Source organism: Lissotriton helveticus, chromosome 3_1 (assembly GCF_964261635.1).
Source record: "Lissotriton helveticus chromosome 3_1, aLisHel1.1, whole genome shotgun sequence".
Lineage (NCBI taxonomy): Eukaryota > Metazoa > Chordata > Amphibia > Caudata > Salamandridae > Lissotriton > Lissotriton helveticus.
Genome location: NC_136061.1, coordinates 388029907 through 388047186, shown reverse-complemented (window position 1 = coordinate 388047186; position 17280 = coordinate 388029907). Strand labels below are relative to the sequence as shown.

Sequence of the window (17280 nt, the reverse complement as noted above, 5' to 3'; positions counted from 1 at the left end):
TTTAATTGGCCTTTTTTCAACCTTTTGTCAACCTTTTTGAGATTTCATCTCCTGGTGTAAGGATGTCACCCAAGAAACCAGTTGGTTTCAAACCATGGTGGGGCCTGTCATAGGCAAATGTTGGTGATAGACCCTTACTTGGTGTGTCTGTGGTGCCTGGAGCTGGGACATGACTCCAGGGTGTGTGAGGACTACACAGCCATGCGCGGAAGGAGCGATCCCTCATGCGCCTCGCCACCCGACGTCAGTCGACTCCGCAAATCTTGAGATCACATTTGCCTGGGAGATCCCAAGACCGTTTGCAAAGCCCCTCCCGACATCCTTCGACACACTCGGTCATCAGGGAAGTCCCACAAGAAATCGAAGAAGTCCAAACACCCTTCGACTTTCCCGTATCCATTGAAGTCATCCAACATGACAAGGAAGTGTCGGCACTCCGAGCCCCGTAAGTCGGCAGGCCTGACCCTGGGTCAGTTCCGCGCTGTCTCCATTTTCCCAGGGCAGTAGAGCACTCAATTTGTGAGCAGGAAATTGGGTTCATACTGTCCATTTTGAGCTCTTCACTTCGAACAATATTTCTTGCATTTTACTGATAATAGATAAAATAAAACAGCTTAATTGGGACAGTGTCTAAGCATCACTCTGCTCTTGAGAAGAATTACAATATAAATGATATAACCTTGTGGCATTTCGTTCTGCTCGGGCCACTGGAATTATGCGACAGGGGAGGTCGAAATTATACATCGCAGTTGAGTAAATTATGCAGCACTAATAGGCAAATTGTGTGGCGTAATGCGCCACATTTTGTGATAGTATTACTTCATTATGTTGTCATTCTTACACTGTCTGGACATTAGTTGCACTTCATTAGTACTAGTTTAACACCCAAATATAGCAATAAGCAGTAGATGATTGACTGTCAACCTTTGGAAAGCACCTTCCAGTGCTCTGTAACACGTTTCTTTGTGTTTTTAGTAACTTTTGAATCGTATGAGCTAGAAACAAAAAACTTTTTTTAATATGCAGATTATGCAGCAGATGATGGCTTATGTAGAAAAGCTAAAATTATGTTAAAAAAGAAAAAAGTGGCTGCACAAGCACATAATTTCAGTGGCTCTGGTTATTTATAAAGTTTTATGTGGCATCAACATGACCCTTACGGGTATCAGATCGCTTTACAATGTTTCAGGCAACATGTATAAAAACATCATCAACGGCGGGATATGGTATGTGAGAATCCCACAGAGGGAACACATCAGGTCCCAGACGGACAACAACCCAAAAAAAAGAACATAGGCTGCGAGAAAAGGGCATGGGTGCAGACTAAGGGATAAATCTTCTCCTACAGTATAGTTGATGCGTTCTACAGCAGAAATGTATTCATTAGTATCCTTCTAACTGCCTTCTTAAATGAAGCAGTTGGGTTCATTCTGATTTCACGGGGCAGTGCGTTCGAGATTCTCGGGGCAATACCTGAGAATGCTCAGTTATATGTTTTCTTTTTATTACATTTCGGTGGTTACCGCAGTAGGTTTTTAGTGCCTCTAGATGCTCTAACACCACCAGATAGCGCTAGTGTCTGTGCAAGCTATCTCCGAGTGTTGAAGTGTAGGGCTTTAGGGCAGTGCAGGCAATTTTCAAATGAATCCTTGCCTCATATGGGAGCTACTTAAGAGATTTCGAATCGGGAGTGATGTGATCATTTCTTTTCGGTCCTGTATTGAGCCTAGCATCAGAGTTAGGACAGGCTCTTAGTGGTGCCAGCTTAGCTCTGGGTAGGCCAACCTGGGAATCACTAGGGTTTGAACAGCTGACTTGAAGTCATCCGCGGGTAGGAAGGGTCTTATTTTTCTTAGGATGTTCATGTGGAAGTTTGCTCCTTTTGGTGGCAGAGCTGATGTGGTCCTGTATGATTCTTGTCCAGCATTATTTCCAGAGATCTTGTTGACTCTATAATGTGTGGTACACAGTTCAGAGCTGTTAGTTGTTTCCATTCAGCAATGTCCAGTGAATGTTTGGGTGGGGCAATTAGGAGGGATTCCGTTTTGAGAGCGTTTAGTCTGAGGTGGTTAGCAGTGAACCAGTTTTGTGTTTTTTTAGGGTTGAGTTGAGCGACCTAATATTTTAAGAAGAAGAGATTTTCAAGTGCAATTGGGTGTCATGTGTAAATGTGATAGTGGATGTTAGATATATTCAACAATTCGATTAGAGGTTCCATGAATAAGTTAGAGAGTGTGTGAGAACGAAGACCCCCTAAGGATTATCTAAAGTGACCTGTGTAGGGCTGGATAGGAACATATTGACCTAGATTCTTTGAGTTCTGTTGGGAGAAAAGAAGCGAACCACCTAAGAACGGACCCCTATATTCACATCTTATGTTCAAGTAGGTCTAGGAGGCTTTCAAGTTTGACAGTATCGAAGGCTGACAAAAGGTCAAGGAGGATAGGCATGCTTAACCTAATATATGGTTATTGCTGCTGGGCCAGACACTAACATTCACTTGTAATTGTGAGGGATTATATTAAATCTACTTAATGCTCAAAATTCAGGATAAACCATAAAGAGTGCTTGTCAGACAATGATGAGCTTGCCAACGGCAGGCTACTCTTACTATCTCTATATAACAGGAACTTCCCTAAGGTGAAGAAAGTCAAAAGCCTTTCTCCTGGGAGGTAGGCATTCCTAGAAATATGTACATGCTTCGTACAAGCCCTTCCTGACAGTATGACAACATGAGAGCACTAACTTTAGCCAGAGAGAGTGCATGTGTCTGTCACGCTAGGGGGACAAGAAAACTAATATTTTGTATGGTAATGTTAAAAAAAACTGTATTAGAGATTACCATATTATTTTCAGGCATTAGTCGCACTAGCAAAATAGAGAAATAAAATGTTCCTTTCTTTGAAAAACTGCAGCTCTACATGCAATGATTAGAGCCATGTGGCTATGCTGCCTTGCACAATCAGGCTTGGAAGGAAATAAAATGCCAACAATTCCCTGTTTGCTGCGTGCTTCTGGAACAGAAGCATTGCTGGTGTTCTCGAACCATGATATGAGATGCTGCGCAGGATTTCCCTCTTCTACCTCTAAAGAAAATCATTGAAGGCGAAGGTATAAGGAACAGAGGATTTGAGAGGGGCATATAGGAGGACTGACTTTCAGAGGGACATATTGAAAGTTTGCTATCCAACTGCAGACCCAATAGCTTTCTGGGGTATGCAGGTATAAATAAAATGGCTTGGCATATAAAAAGTTTATTCTAATAACCATTCAGCCAATACAATAACCATGAGTGTGAGAACATTTTGATGATATTAGACTGGGAGTAGACTAATTTAAGGGGGACAGAGAAGATATGTACGATTAAAAATGTTTATTTTTTTACTATTCACCTTGTATTATATTATGCCTGCTGAGCTTACCGTTAATAAATGGCATCATTCTGACACATAAGTATGTATGCTTAGTGCATAATAAATACCTTTTTATTGTAAAATACCAAGAACTGTGCGTGTTTGTTGTTTCTAGTGGTCAGTTTGGGGATTCAGATCTATATGCAAAACTACTCCTCAGCCGAGAGTTACTCTGAAAGGGTACTTTGACTCCTAACTCTCCTAATTTATAACATCACTCGCTGTGGTGATGAGTGAGAGCAACAGCACATTCTCCTCTTCTCCAAACAGGGTACACTACATATTATTCTTTGTGGAGCTTAGGAGATCTAGGCAGATGTGCCCCTCATACCCCAGAAGTGGAGTCACAACACTTTATGGTGCTATCTACTGCAGGTGCCAATTTAGAGCTAGAGGCACCAAACATGACATTTTGCCATTTATAGAGAGGCCTCCAACTAGCAAAAGGCAAATTTGCCAGTAGCAACATAGAACAAGCTACTTACCTTCAGTAATGTCTTATCTGGTAGAGACTCTTATCTGGCCACATATTTCTTACCTTTGAATATCCCCAGGCGGTAGACTGGATCCGGAAGTTTTTCGAGCAGTACCCCTACATACCGGTAGGTGGCGTAGTTCAGCTCTGCATTGTCTGCGCCAGAAGTGACTTACATGGTACCCATATAGGTGCCGCCTCAGCGCGCTGATGTCAGTTACTTTAGCAGCTTTCCACACCAGGAGCCACTATAGGAACTGACCACTAGTGTGGAAAAGACTATGGCCCTGAAAAAGGTGTCTCAAATACCTGAACTAGTTTGTAGAGCGAGAAGGATCAGTAAGGAAGGCTCCATATCAGGGAATAATTTTTACGTCTTGCCTACAGCCGTTACTTACTGTTGACTGGCTTTCTTCTTGGTCATATTTGTTTGCTTTTTGTTCATTGGTTTCCTTCCCCATCTTGCGTTGGTCACTTCCCTAGTATAGCTTTTTTTAAATCTACCTTTTGTTTGGATGACTTGTATCTTTCCACTTCTTGCCTTCAGGGAACTACTTTTTCTTTTTATTTGAGCACTCCTTGGATGCATACTTTTTCTTGCTCTCTTCCTTGTTTGCGGCCTCCTCTCTCAAATCTCCTCTCCCCTGTGTATTCTATGTTGCAATCTCCCTCCCACCACACCTTGTCAATTGCTTTCCCCATTCCTCCCCATCTGGCTTTTATTTCTAAAGCCACCATGCTCCTGCGTTGCTCCCGTGCCACCCCTGCCTCCTCCTCCTCCTGCATTGACTGCTCCACCCTCCCACCTTCACCTCAGTTGCTTGCTGCCCTTTACCATCTTGGTCTATTTTTTGGAGGGCTATGCAGCTGCAATTTTCTGGTAGATTTATCTTTAAAAAAAAGCCAAACGAACTGTAACACCTTGATGCACTTTGTTTATGCAAATTAAGACTACAAATAGGCATCCACATCTTGGAGCTGTAAATTAAAACAAAAAAACAAAATTGCAGGCGAATCATTATGCATGCGCTGTGACGTCACAGCCGCCATAGAATCATGATACATACGCAGGACTGCATATGCAAAACAAAAACCCACAAATGAAACATATTGGCTTGCCAATGCTTGTTTTTGTATGTTGCTCACACGGGCTCATATCATCACATATATGTGTGTACCTTTTTATTATGGTGCACTCACACATTTATCTATTCATTTATGCAAAGCCTAACACTGCAGTTCATAATCCTTTGATTTCTGTGTACTGCCACTGAATCACTACTGAAACCTGGGGATTCCAGCATAAGCAATTTCTACTATAATTAGAGAGACGAGGCACTGAATTGTTATACAGGTGTCTGAGCATATCACAATAGTAAATGATAAACAAACCATGATGGCTAGCCACTTCTCGAAGGCGGGGTACAAAATCCCCTCAAACGGACTGGTTTATCCACCTGTTTTTATTGCCGAGAGCGCACACATGTCGCTCGGCCCCCTACACTTCCAGGGGTGCCACTGCCACCCAGGGCCCTGACAGCGAAAATCCTGAATTACTGTGCTATGGACCTTATCCTATAACAGGCCAGAAAGGAAGTGGAACTGGATATGAGAATTCTACGATCAGGATTTATCCAGACTCCACTCAGAAGGTTCAAAGGCTCAGGAAATCCTAAGAACCAATGTAGCAAAAACTCAGGGCAGTGAACCTTAAATACAAGTTTTGCAGCGTGAATCTTTCTGGATTCACTATGCTGTGCATATTCCGCAATCTGGTGGTTGGTTCCGGAATCGTAGTCTTTTTTCTCTCTTTTTTTTTTTTTTTTTTTTTGTCGTAGCCCAGGTGGGCGTCGACGTCCCACCATTTGGTGTCCTTTCGGTGACGTCGGCGTGCTTCCGGCGGAAGCTACCACCCTTGGGCGCCATCTTCAGATTCTTTTTTCCGCCGTTGGGTCTGGATCGTCGCGTGAAGCTCCAGAGGTTTTGGAGGAGGAAAGAAGAAAATACAGCAAAAACTCACAGGTGAAGGCCTGAGAACATCGACAGAAGAGGACCTTTAGCGAGGAGACGACGAAGAAAGGAGAGAACTTCGAAATCTTCGACGCCCTTGAAGGAATGCGCACACAGGGGGCCCCCTGAGCGCAGGGATGTACAAGACGCCGTTTAAATTCTGCAAGAACTGCCACCACAAGTTCGCACAGAAGGACCAGCACCCAGTCTGCAACCTCTGCCTGCCAATCGACCACGAGAGCAGAGACTGCAACGCCTGCTCCGTCTTCAAGCCGAAGACACTCCGAATTCGAGAAGGACAGAGGACGGCTCACCACACGATGCAGGGCAAAGGCCAAGCCCCGACGCTTTATGAACTTGGCCTCTCCACCGACGATGAGGACAACATCGCCGAAGGACCAGATGACTTCACGGTCGTTGAGACCGATAAGAATACGCCTGATAAGGTAGGAGAGTCTACGACCCCGAAAACTCCCACAGGGCCTCGAAAACCTGAGGCAGACTCTCGAAAGTCAGAGCACAGAGCCTCGAAAGGAGCACCGGCGCCGAGCAAATCGACGACCGAAGCTGCATCCTCCGAAAATGAGCCCAGCGGATCCTCCGAGAAGGACTCCCGGAGGCAGAAGACCAGCGAAAAGCAAAGGTCATCGAAGCAAGCCCCCGAAAAAGGGCCTTCGACTTCGACGTCGAAAGAAAAAGAGCCGAAGAAAGCTTCGACGACGACGCCGAAAAGGGCGGCCGAAACGCTCGACGACGAACAGGCCGCAGAAATGCAGAGAAAAAAGAGAAGGCTCGAGGCCGAAATGGAGAACATCCTTCAGAGAAAGAAGGACTTCGACAAAAAAATTAAAAGTTACAAGATTCCCCCGAAGCCGGCACCGACCATCGCTGAGGTACAGGCGATCGAAGAGCTCGACATCGAAGAGCCGCCGAAAACTCCGGAACCTTCGGAGCACGAAGAGGAGGAGGACCTCTACTACACCGAGGGGGATTACGGAGAACAGCAGTCGTCCTTCGGTTCAGGTTCCTCGACGGCCCAAGACCAGGAATGGCAGGACATCGAGGCCGAAAACCCAGAGGAGGCGGTAGAAACATACCCCTCGAGGCCTTCGCCACCGGATGACATTGGGGCATACAATGAGGTGGTAAGAAAGGCGGCAACAGCTTATGGAATTAAGCTGGAAGAGGAGAAGCCAAAAGCAGACTTCCTGCTCGAGACACTGCTCCCCATACAGACAAGGAGCCAGTTCCTGCCCATGCTCAAGAGTATCACGGCCCAGGGAAAGGAGGCCTTCAAGGACCCGGCTACATGCAGATCTGTAACGCCGAGGACCGAGAAGAAGTACAAATTCTCCTCCGAAGACCCAGCTTACATCAAGGGTTCCGTCACAGCGGATTCTATCATCGCTGCAACGGCCAGGAAAAGGGCAAACGTCCCAACAACGTCCAGACCCCCACCTGACAAAGAAAGCAGGAGGATGGACCTTTAGGGGGAGGAAGATTGAGAGGAACGCTGCGACGCACTGGCGGATGGCGAATTCCAACGCCCTCCTGAATAGGCATCAATACCAGCACTGGGAGGAGATGGGACAGTTGCTCAAACACCTCCCGGAACAATACCGTGACAGAGGAGCACACCTGGTAGAGGAAGGGAAGAGCATCGCCAACTCATGCCTGAAGACAGCCTTGGACGGGGCAGAAACATCCAGCAGACTGATGGCTATATGCATCACTGAAAGAAGGCAAGCATGGCTCAGGATCTCAGGATTCAAGGCTGAAGTCCAGAACAACATCCTGAACACACCCTTCAGCGGTGAAACATTGTTCGGAGCCCCAGTTGATGATAAGCTCACCCAACTGAAGAAGGACAACCCTGCAGTTCAGAGGGATGAGAAGGGGCACTCCGTCGCGGAGGCCGAACGGCAGAGGTGGAAGCCAGCGAGGAGATTCTCACCAGAGTTTCCACCAGGGGCAACAGAGTGACAGCCAAGGCCACCAGGGGCAGCAGAGGCAAAACTGGAACTACCAAGGCAGGGGCCAGTCCTTTCGATCGAGAGGAAATGGACGGGGCCAGAGAAGAAGAGGCGGCGAACAGCACCCCTCTAAGTGACTTCACACGAGAGAAGGTGCTCTACCACCCACACCCTCCGGGGGAGGAGCACGGGAAAACAAAGAGGAGAGGGCTACACGGACAAGACACAAAGGAACATGCAACTCCGGTAGGAGGAAGATTGAGATTTTTTCTCCAGGAGTGGAGAAAAATAACAACAGACAAGTGGATACTCAATATTATGCAGTTCGGGTACTGCATAGAGTTGGAAAAAAGGCCACCAAACAGAAAACCAAGGAAAAGACAGCACTCCGGAAGAGAGCTGCAACTACTGCAAGAGGAAGCCCAAGAACTCCTCCTCAAAGCGGCCATAGAACGGGTCCCCTTCAAAGAACGGAACATGGGAGTGTACTCAAACTACTTCCTAGTGCCAAAGGTGGACGAAAGCCTAAGACCCATCCTGGATCTACGGTTCCTGAACAAATACGTCAAAACTCAAAAATTCAAAATGACGTCCCTACAAGAGGTCATTCCTCAGATAAAAGCAGGGGACTTCTTGTCTACCATAGACCTCAAAGATGCATACCTGCACATCCCCATGAACAAGCAGCACAAGCACATGCTAAGGTTCACGGTAAACAAGGATCACTACCAATTCACAACCCTAGCTTTCGGCCTAAAGTCCGCACCAAGGGTGTTCACCAAATGCCTTGTGGCAGTGGCCTCACACCTAAGGAGAAAGAGGATACACGTGTACCCCTACCTCGATGACTGGCTGGTGAAGGCAAACTGCTACAGGACATGCAAAGAGCATGCAGAACAGGTGACAGGAACGCTAGCAAACCTGGGTTTCTCCATACACTGGGGCAAAAGCTCGATGGAACCAGAGCAGGTGAAGATCTTCCTGGGAGCTCAGATCGACACCATACAATGCAGAGTCTTACCGAGCGAAAAGAGAACGCTCAGCCTACTGAGGGAGAAACGTCACTACCAGAAGGGGCGATCTCTGACAGTGAGGACTGTGAGCAAGATCTTGGGGATGATGGCATCATGCATCCACCTGGTCCCCAATGTACGCCTACAAATGAGACCACTCCAAGAGTGGCTGCAACAACAATGGTCACAAGCTACAGGAAGTTGGGAGGATCTAGTGGTTGTAACGCACAGGGTGCAGGAAGAGATAAGGTGGTGGACCAAGGAGAGAATAACAGAAGGGAAACCTCTAACACCACCGGACCCAACAGTGACCATCACCACAGACGCATCCCAGAAGGGGTGGGGCGCACACATGAACAGGCTCAGAGTGAGGGGTCTGTGGAGCCCTACAGATGCAATCAGGCACATCAACTACCTGGAACTGAAAACTGTGTTGCTAGCCCTCAAGGCCTTTCAGAAACACCTACACAACCGGAAGGTGCTAATACAAACAGACAACACCACAACGATGTTTTACATAAACAAACAGGGGGGAACTCAATCGTTCCCGCTGTCAAACTTGGCACAAGAGATCTGGAAATGGGCCATACCACTAAAAATAGACCTGCTAGCCATACACCTGCCAGGGAAGGACAATGTGGAAGCGGATTGGCTCAGCAGGCAGACTTCAGCATCCCACGAGTGGGAACTCAACAGTCAGGAACAGAGAGTCTATTCAGGAAGTGGGGCACCCCAACGATAGACCTATTTGCAACACACCGGAATGCAAAATGCCAATACTTTGCATCCAGGCAACCAGAGGCACGGTCCCAGGGGAATGCCCTATGGATAAGCTGGTCAAAAACATTTGCCTACGCTTTTCCCCCTGATACCACTGATCCCCAGGGTGCTCAACAAATGCATGAAGAGCAACATGACGCTCATCCTGGTGGCACCACAATGGGCCAGACAGACGTGGTATTCTCAGATAATGGAGATTGGGCAGGGGCCTCCCCACAAGTTCTCAAAAAGAAGAGACCTACTCTCCATGGAAAACGGAGGAATCCTACACCCAGAGCCAGAGAGCCTCAACCTCTCAGTCTGGCTCCTGAGGACTTAGAATTTGCACACCTGAAACTACCAGAGAGCACCCTGCGGGTGCTGCGAGAGGCAAGAAGGCCCAGCACACGCAAGTGCTATGGGGAAAAGTGGAAAAGATTCACTCAATGGTGTTGCAAAAAACAACTCCAAAGGAGACTGACCAAGGAGTCCACGGTGCTAAGGTACCTCACACACCTAATCAAGGCAAAGCTAAGCTCATCCTCACTGAGAGTGCACCTAGCAGCGATTGTGGCATACACAAGAGGAGAAACAGGGAGAAGCTTCTTCACATCTCAAGTCGTGAAAAGATTCCTGGAAGGGGCTAAAAGAATAGCGCCGCCAAAGAGAATGCCGCCACCGGCCTGGAACTTAAACGTGGTACTGACAGAACTCATGAAAGCACCCTTCGAAACCATCCACAAAGAATCACTGCAAATGTTGACAATGAAGACGGCCTTCCTGGTGGCGATCACCTCACTACGAAGGGTGAGCGAACTGCAGGCACTCACACTGCAGGAACCCTACATCCAGATACACAGTGACAGGGTCGTGATGAGAACTGACCCACACTTCATGCCAAAGGTGGTGTCAAGGTTCCACATGAATCAGAGTATTCAGATCCCTAGCTTCTTCCAAAACCCCACTACAAGCGCTGAGAGGTCGCTCCACACCCTAGACGCAAGAAGGGCTGTGATGCACTACATTGAAAGAACGAAGGACCACAGGAAGACGAAACAGTTCTTTGTGTCCTTCGCTAACAGTTACATGGGCAAACCAGTTACCAAAAACACCATAGCCCGATGGATCGCACAGACAATTCAGTTCTGCCACAAGCAAGCTGGCCAGGAGCTAACGGGAGGGGCACGAGCCCACTCCACCAGGAAGAAAGGAGCAACAATTGCCTTCCTGGCCAACACACCGATTCAGGATATATGCCTGGCGGCAACATGGGCTTCAGTACACACTTTCACGAAGCACTACTGCGTGGATGTACAGATGAACAAGGAAGCACAAGTAGGACAAAAAGTGTTTCAACATATTTTTAGCAACCAACGCTCATCTTCCACCCAACCGCCACAAAAGTAACGAAAACCGCTACAAAATCTATGCACAGCATAGTGAATCCAGAAAGATTCACGCTGCAAAACGAATAGTTTCTTACCTGTCGGTGTAGTTTTGCAGCTTGAAGATCTTTCTGGATTCACTAGCGAACCCACCCGCCTCCGCCAGAAAGATGAGGCTGGAAAAGAGGGTGGAAAAACATGGAAAAGAAAGCAAGTTGGAACAATTACAAAATACGTGGAAACACTAACGTTGAAAAAACGATTAACATGCATAGCCATGGATTCACTACAAAGACAAACAAGGAAAAGAGACAGAAAAAAGAATCCGAAGATGGCGCCCAAGGGTGGTAGCTTCCGCCGGAAGCACGCCGACGTCACCGAAAGGACACCAAATGGTGGGACGTCGACGCCCACCTGGGCTACGACAAAAAAAAAAAAGAGAAAAAAGACTACGATTCCGGACCCAACCACCAGATTGCGGCATATGCACAGCATAGTGAATCCAGAAAGATCTTCAAGCTGCAAAACTACACCGACAGGTAAGAAACTATTCGTTATTGTTCCTAGGAAAGTTGAAAGTGCTCCACAATAGGACAGTTTCATTTTTTTTATATTATGTGACAGCTGTGGAGGTATGGCAATGACTGTAGCTTTGAGAACAAAATAAGGGTCCTTTGGAGACGGATCCTGTTAAGGACCAAGGCTGGAGCAATGTCTCACCTATGGAATGTGTATGGAGTCTGGAGGGGAGGTCGAGAGTGATGGGGTAACTCCTGCACAGGACGCATAAAGTAAAAAAGTAAATCGAGAGCTCTATGCACGCAGCCCACACACCATAATTATTTCTTATGAGAGGCTGGTGCGTAAGGTCTTTGTTCTGATCCCTACCGTACCCTGAGGCTGCAGATTGGGGACCCTGAACCCCTGCGGAATACACAAGAATAGGATCGTTTATCATTTGTTCTGGAATGCACCATTGTTTCTTTGAGATTGCAAGAGGAAACTGAGTTTTAGTGGGAAATGTTTATTGGAATATATTGATGAATCCATTTAGGGACCAGATTGGAAAATAGGAAGACACATAAAGTCTTGTTGAGTTTTTATCTGGGGTGGAAGGAGGTAGTAATTACTGCAGGTTTAGTTTACGGGTTACCAAAAAAGGGCTACCTGACATGGGGCGGTATGGACAGTCCTCCCTATAGGGACTTTTCATGTTAAAAAAGAAAAAAGTACAATATTTCTCGACACAGTGCACGGTTATATGGGCGCATTGATTATCCTGATTAAATAGAATGATGGCTTTGTTAAAAGACAGAGTGCTCTCATATCCAAGACAGAACAAAACTGGAATAGCATTTCTCCAAGAAACGCACCTCACTGACTTAGAAGACTAAAGTGAATGAAAAATGTAGGGGGCCAACATACTCAACCCCATACTCTGCATACGTCAGGGGGACTCAATGTGGATATTACCAGGTACACCTTTCCTGATGAAATGTAGCAGGACGAATGTAGAGTGGAGATATATATTTGTTTTGTTGTATATCAGATGGCAGGGAGCTGTGCCTCATTATCATATATATGCCCCAATGCTGAGGCAAGAGGCTTCTATCAGGAAATCAGGGAAATGCTAATACCATAGCTTGATATCCTTGTTATATGGGCGGGGGATTTTAGTTTTATTTTAGATGGGAGTAGAGTTGGGTATCCTCCCTAAGCATCACATGAAACCCTGTATGTAGCGGCATTGATGGTAATCATGAATAACATGGGCTGAGTAGATATCTGAAGACCGCTACATCCTGTAGAAAAAGTGTTTCTGTCATCCAATAATGCACAACACATACAGAAGATAAAATCGTATACTGGTTTCTTTTCAATTACCCACTAGAATGCAGGAAATTAGGTACCTTAACAGGTTTCTATCCAATCACTTTCCTCCCCTGTTCAGGTGTACCTCTAGTGGTGCCAGAACTAGCCTTCCACTATTGAAACTGAGTCCAGATGTTCTCACTGACCCCATCTGCCATACCGAAATAGGCATAGAATGAATACATGCTTTCAAACCAGTAATGGTTCCACAGAGAACAGAGTGCCTGAGTGGGAAAGCGATGAAGGTTGTCCTGAGGGACGAATGTATAGGCGAGGTGTATGGAATTAGGGAGAAATTACAGGCAGAGCTCAGCTAACAGGAGAGAAGGGTAACTTATTTTCAAACTGAGGAGACGGTATCCCCTTGCTAAGTAAATGCAAATCATCCGTCCAGAGGATTGCCTCTTTAGAGTGCCATGTCACGATTTGCGTTGCCTTTTCATTTGTTCTTGAGCAGGTCAAATAAAACTTGTGGCATTGAGAGCATGGAATTTCATAGGATACATATCAATTGTTCCTTGTTTCATAAAAGCGGTTGCATGTTTTTTATTAGTGACAGTTGACTCTTAAACAGTCACAGCCCAGAATTCTAGAATGAGTGGAAACTTCATCATGACACGTAACAGATATCTGTCACTGCTGGGGAACGCCAAAGATTCTCATGGTAGCATCTGGAGAATGATCTAGTGTCTGATCTTTGCCTTTATATTCGTCATGGGGGATCAATTAGGCCTGCATTTTAAATCATTTGTATTTGTTTACAAAGCTTTGGAATTGTTGCACCCTTTGTATGCATTCTGCAAATAACTGCATTTAGAAACTACCATCTAGCATGTTCTTTATAACACCCCAAATGCATTCTTTTTCTGGGACACTAGTTCAAGAGTTGTTAAGGAAAGTCACAAAACCATTCTGCTTAGCTGAATGTTCTCTTTTACAAAGCTGGATATCTTTGTGCACAAGGTAGGTAGGGCATGAGTACAAAAATTATGGATGGCTGCAACTTCCATGCAACATTTTGCAGATGGTTTCTGCATCAAGGTATATAAATGCTCATGCGTAGTGCACTGGCAAGCTTTTGCTGCTTGTTTGCATTGTTGGTGCACGCCCTTTATTAACAAAACGCTGTTCTTCGCCTGCCTTACTACATTCCTAAATCACAAAAAGTGCTTTAAATGCACAATTCTGCACTATTTTTCAAACAAATTCCTGGAAGTCTCTGAGAGAACGCATCTGAAATCCTTATACGGTAGTGTTTATGGCTTTCCATGCCTTTTCAAAATTAGAATTCCATTGTGCCTTTAAATTGCACAGTATACTACTGCCGCTCCCAAAAATACATGGGAGAGCCCCCTAACAACCGCATATAAAGTAGTTTCCAATCCATCCATTCTTTTGCAAATATTATTTTCCCAAAGCACTTTCTTCAATCTTTTTTGTACATCCGCCATTTACATACAGGAATGACAACTTTTGTTTCGGGAAGGAACCTTGTTGGCAATAAAACTGTGCCAGTCCATTATTGTACCCTTCTTAAACCAAACCTGGCCATAGCTGTGAGTCATATAGACCCCTCTCATTCATCAAATGTGGTGTGAAAATCCAAACTAAGAATAGTATTAACAAAGTAGTATTGATGATGGTGGAACTAGTCCTGCCAGACCAATCCAGGATTTGTCCCCATGAGGCCCCCCCGCACAGACGAAGCGTGGGAATACTGCTGCTCACAAACAGGTGAGCTTCTGCCCAGCAGCAGATCGTACCTGATACATTAAAGATGCACACATAGAGTATACTGCTCCCCAGAGGTGCTACATATTGGGAATTAAGACCGAATTTCAGATGCGATCTAGATCTGGCCGTTGAGTGCACTAAGATCTTGGAATTCTAGGGGGAAAAAACAACAGGCACTTAACAGAAAATAATTGTTAACCCTTTACAACTCTCCCTGCAGTTTTGGGATGGGTGAAGAACATTTCCTATATTAATTTCAGTAAGGGAGCAAGGCTGGTCCCATACACTAAAACAATGGTTGACAGAAATGACCAATTTGCCACTAGCAATTCTAACTTTATACAAATTAATCTCAGAAGCATCTCACCTTAAGGACCTTTGGGTGCCATTCCAACACTTTACTACAGAATGCTGAGGCTTTTGGACAGAGAGCAATCTGCGATGCAGGTTTGGTAGGGTTTAGAGTTGAGGATCATGGCTATAATACTTAAACTAATATGTGAATAAGTAATCTACCAACGTGGACTGTAATTACAGTAAGTAATGTGGTTTGATATGTTGTGTTTTATTTTCCCAACAAACCTTTCTTGGGAGGGAGGGGAAGATTGAACAGTGGCTGGTCAGCTGTCAGTGTACCCTTTGTCACATCCTGGCTTGTAGATCACAGCAAAAGGTTTGCGGGTTCTGCTAGCCTCCCCTGTGTGAGTATGCACAGAAAGCCTGTGTGGTGTTGGTAATTGGTTCTCTGTTATATACTGTGAGGACTGGGGTTGGGATAAGGAGGGACGTCACGACTTGAGGTCTATGGATAACCGTTTTATTCACAGATACAGTATTGAGACTCAGGGGATTGAAGTGGCACAACATCCACTAAGGCACACAACACAACAGTCCGGGATTTCCTCCTCCGGTGAACGTCCGGGGTCTTCAATTCCTGGTCTGGGACTTCTCAGGGGGAAGGTCACGGGTCCAGACGTAGGCTCGAGAGAAAGGAAAAGAGACAGCCGCATTAGTGGCTGGGACTGAGGTTTAACGAGCGGGAGGGGGCAGGGGAGTGAGGGATCACCAGGATACTACCACCATCTACAACAGCCTTTTGAGTGTAGGCAGGAAACAGTGCACAGCGCTAGTAACCACCCTAGGCTACCCCGTCCCACCCCTTGGTTTAAACAATCCCTGTAAACGCCCTCGTACCTTGTGGAGCCACACTTCTCCCCTGGAAGTGTGGCAGGGCGGCTCGTGATGTCGTTGGCCTCCTGGCTTGTCGATTCTCGGCTCCGGGGGTCCTAGAAGCGGTTCTTCGGCACTTCCTCCTTCTCCTTCCTTGGCGTCTTCCTCGTGGATCGGCTGGTCTCCTGGAGGTTCCGCGCCGACACGCAAAGACGGGGCTTCCTTAAACGCCCCCGGCCCTTCTGATTGGTCTGACGCGGATGTCGTCCGCTCTCCTGATTGGCTGCTTGACGGAAACTCCGGGGAACACACCCCCAGCGTCATGGAAGGCAGGCGCAGTGACGGGGACAACGAGGGAAGAGCCGGGGAAACCCAGGAAACGTCCAAAGGATCCAGCGGACGGGGTGGAAACGGAGAAATGTTAGCAGGTACACCCCGTCCGTCCGAGTCAGGGACCTCGACCTCGGGACATATACATACAAATTGACTGTCTCTGTCCACTTGCAGGACCCTGCATAGTTTTTTAAACTGAAAAACCTCCAAATAAATAAAAAGAAAATGCCAATATAAAGCCAACATCATGTTTCCATTTTTTATCTTTTAATGGTAAATAAGTACAAGCAAAAGTCTTTGTTTTCTAATATGCATTAGAAAACAAAGAACATGCTCAGAACACACAACTGTGTTTCCCTCGTTTGAAACAGGAAATTTTTTTTTTAAAGGGCTCCTATTAGCTGCTGTCTCAAATACAATGAAAATGTCACTGCCTATTCAAACTGTCACGGTCGTGCACAGTTGTATCAGGCAGTAATCCCACAGGTCATTTCAGCAGCCCACTGAAGGATGCAAGATATAATTCCTCGATCCTGCTTTCATTCTTAGGGTTACAGTGAGGAAGAGGAAAGTGTTTTTATGAGTTTAACGAACATACATGTAATTGTGAACTAGTGTTATAGGTAATTGGCTTTCCCAATTCAATTATGAAATATTCATTAGTATATAAATAGTGAATAGAATAGTAAACCGCCTTTCTTAAAGGAGGTGGGAACGCTGTAAGAATGGAAGCAAGGGAATCCTAGTAAGTAGTTTCTTTAAGATTATGGTGAAGCGGACCGTGTGCTTTGTATTGAAATCAAGAGTACCATATGAGTCTCCATTGACAGAAACAAAGATTTATGCCTAACCACAATTTCCTGTAGTACAATTGGCAGCAACAAAAGGTGCTGGTGAAAGAATATACAGCCACGTGGTTGGTAGAGGGAATACAATGTCTGTATATGAAACCCAATAGGAAAGTACCTAGAGTTATAATGTAAGTAAACGGAAGCAGGAACAGCAGAAGAATTTGGAATTAAAAAGGGCGATGCTTCAAGCAGAGGGAGAGTTGAGTGAATGTGCTGCATCTGGTGGATCGGTGGAGCAGGCAGTTAATAAATTAGCGAAGATAAGAATGGATGCAGAGGAGGATTTAGCAAA

At 45.9% G+C, this 17280-nt stretch overlaps 2 protein-coding genes across 3 annotated transcripts in view; one reads left to right on the top strand and one right to left on the bottom strand.

The window, feature by feature from the left end:
- Nucleotides 1–16002, bottom strand: part of SMG6 (SMG6 nonsense mediated mRNA decay factor) — a 1202478-nt gene extending 1186476 nt beyond the window's left edge. Inside the window, exon 1 of the mRNA XM_078680136.1 lies at nt 15829–16002. The gene's annotated coding sequence lies outside the window, so the exon portion shown is untranslated. The remainder of the gene's footprint in view (nt 1–15828) is intronic.
- Nucleotides 1–17280, top strand: part of POLDIP2 (DNA polymerase delta interacting protein 2) — a 286234-nt gene that overhangs the window by 75674 nt on the left and 193280 nt on the right. The gene's annotated exons all lie outside the window — the stretch shown is intronic.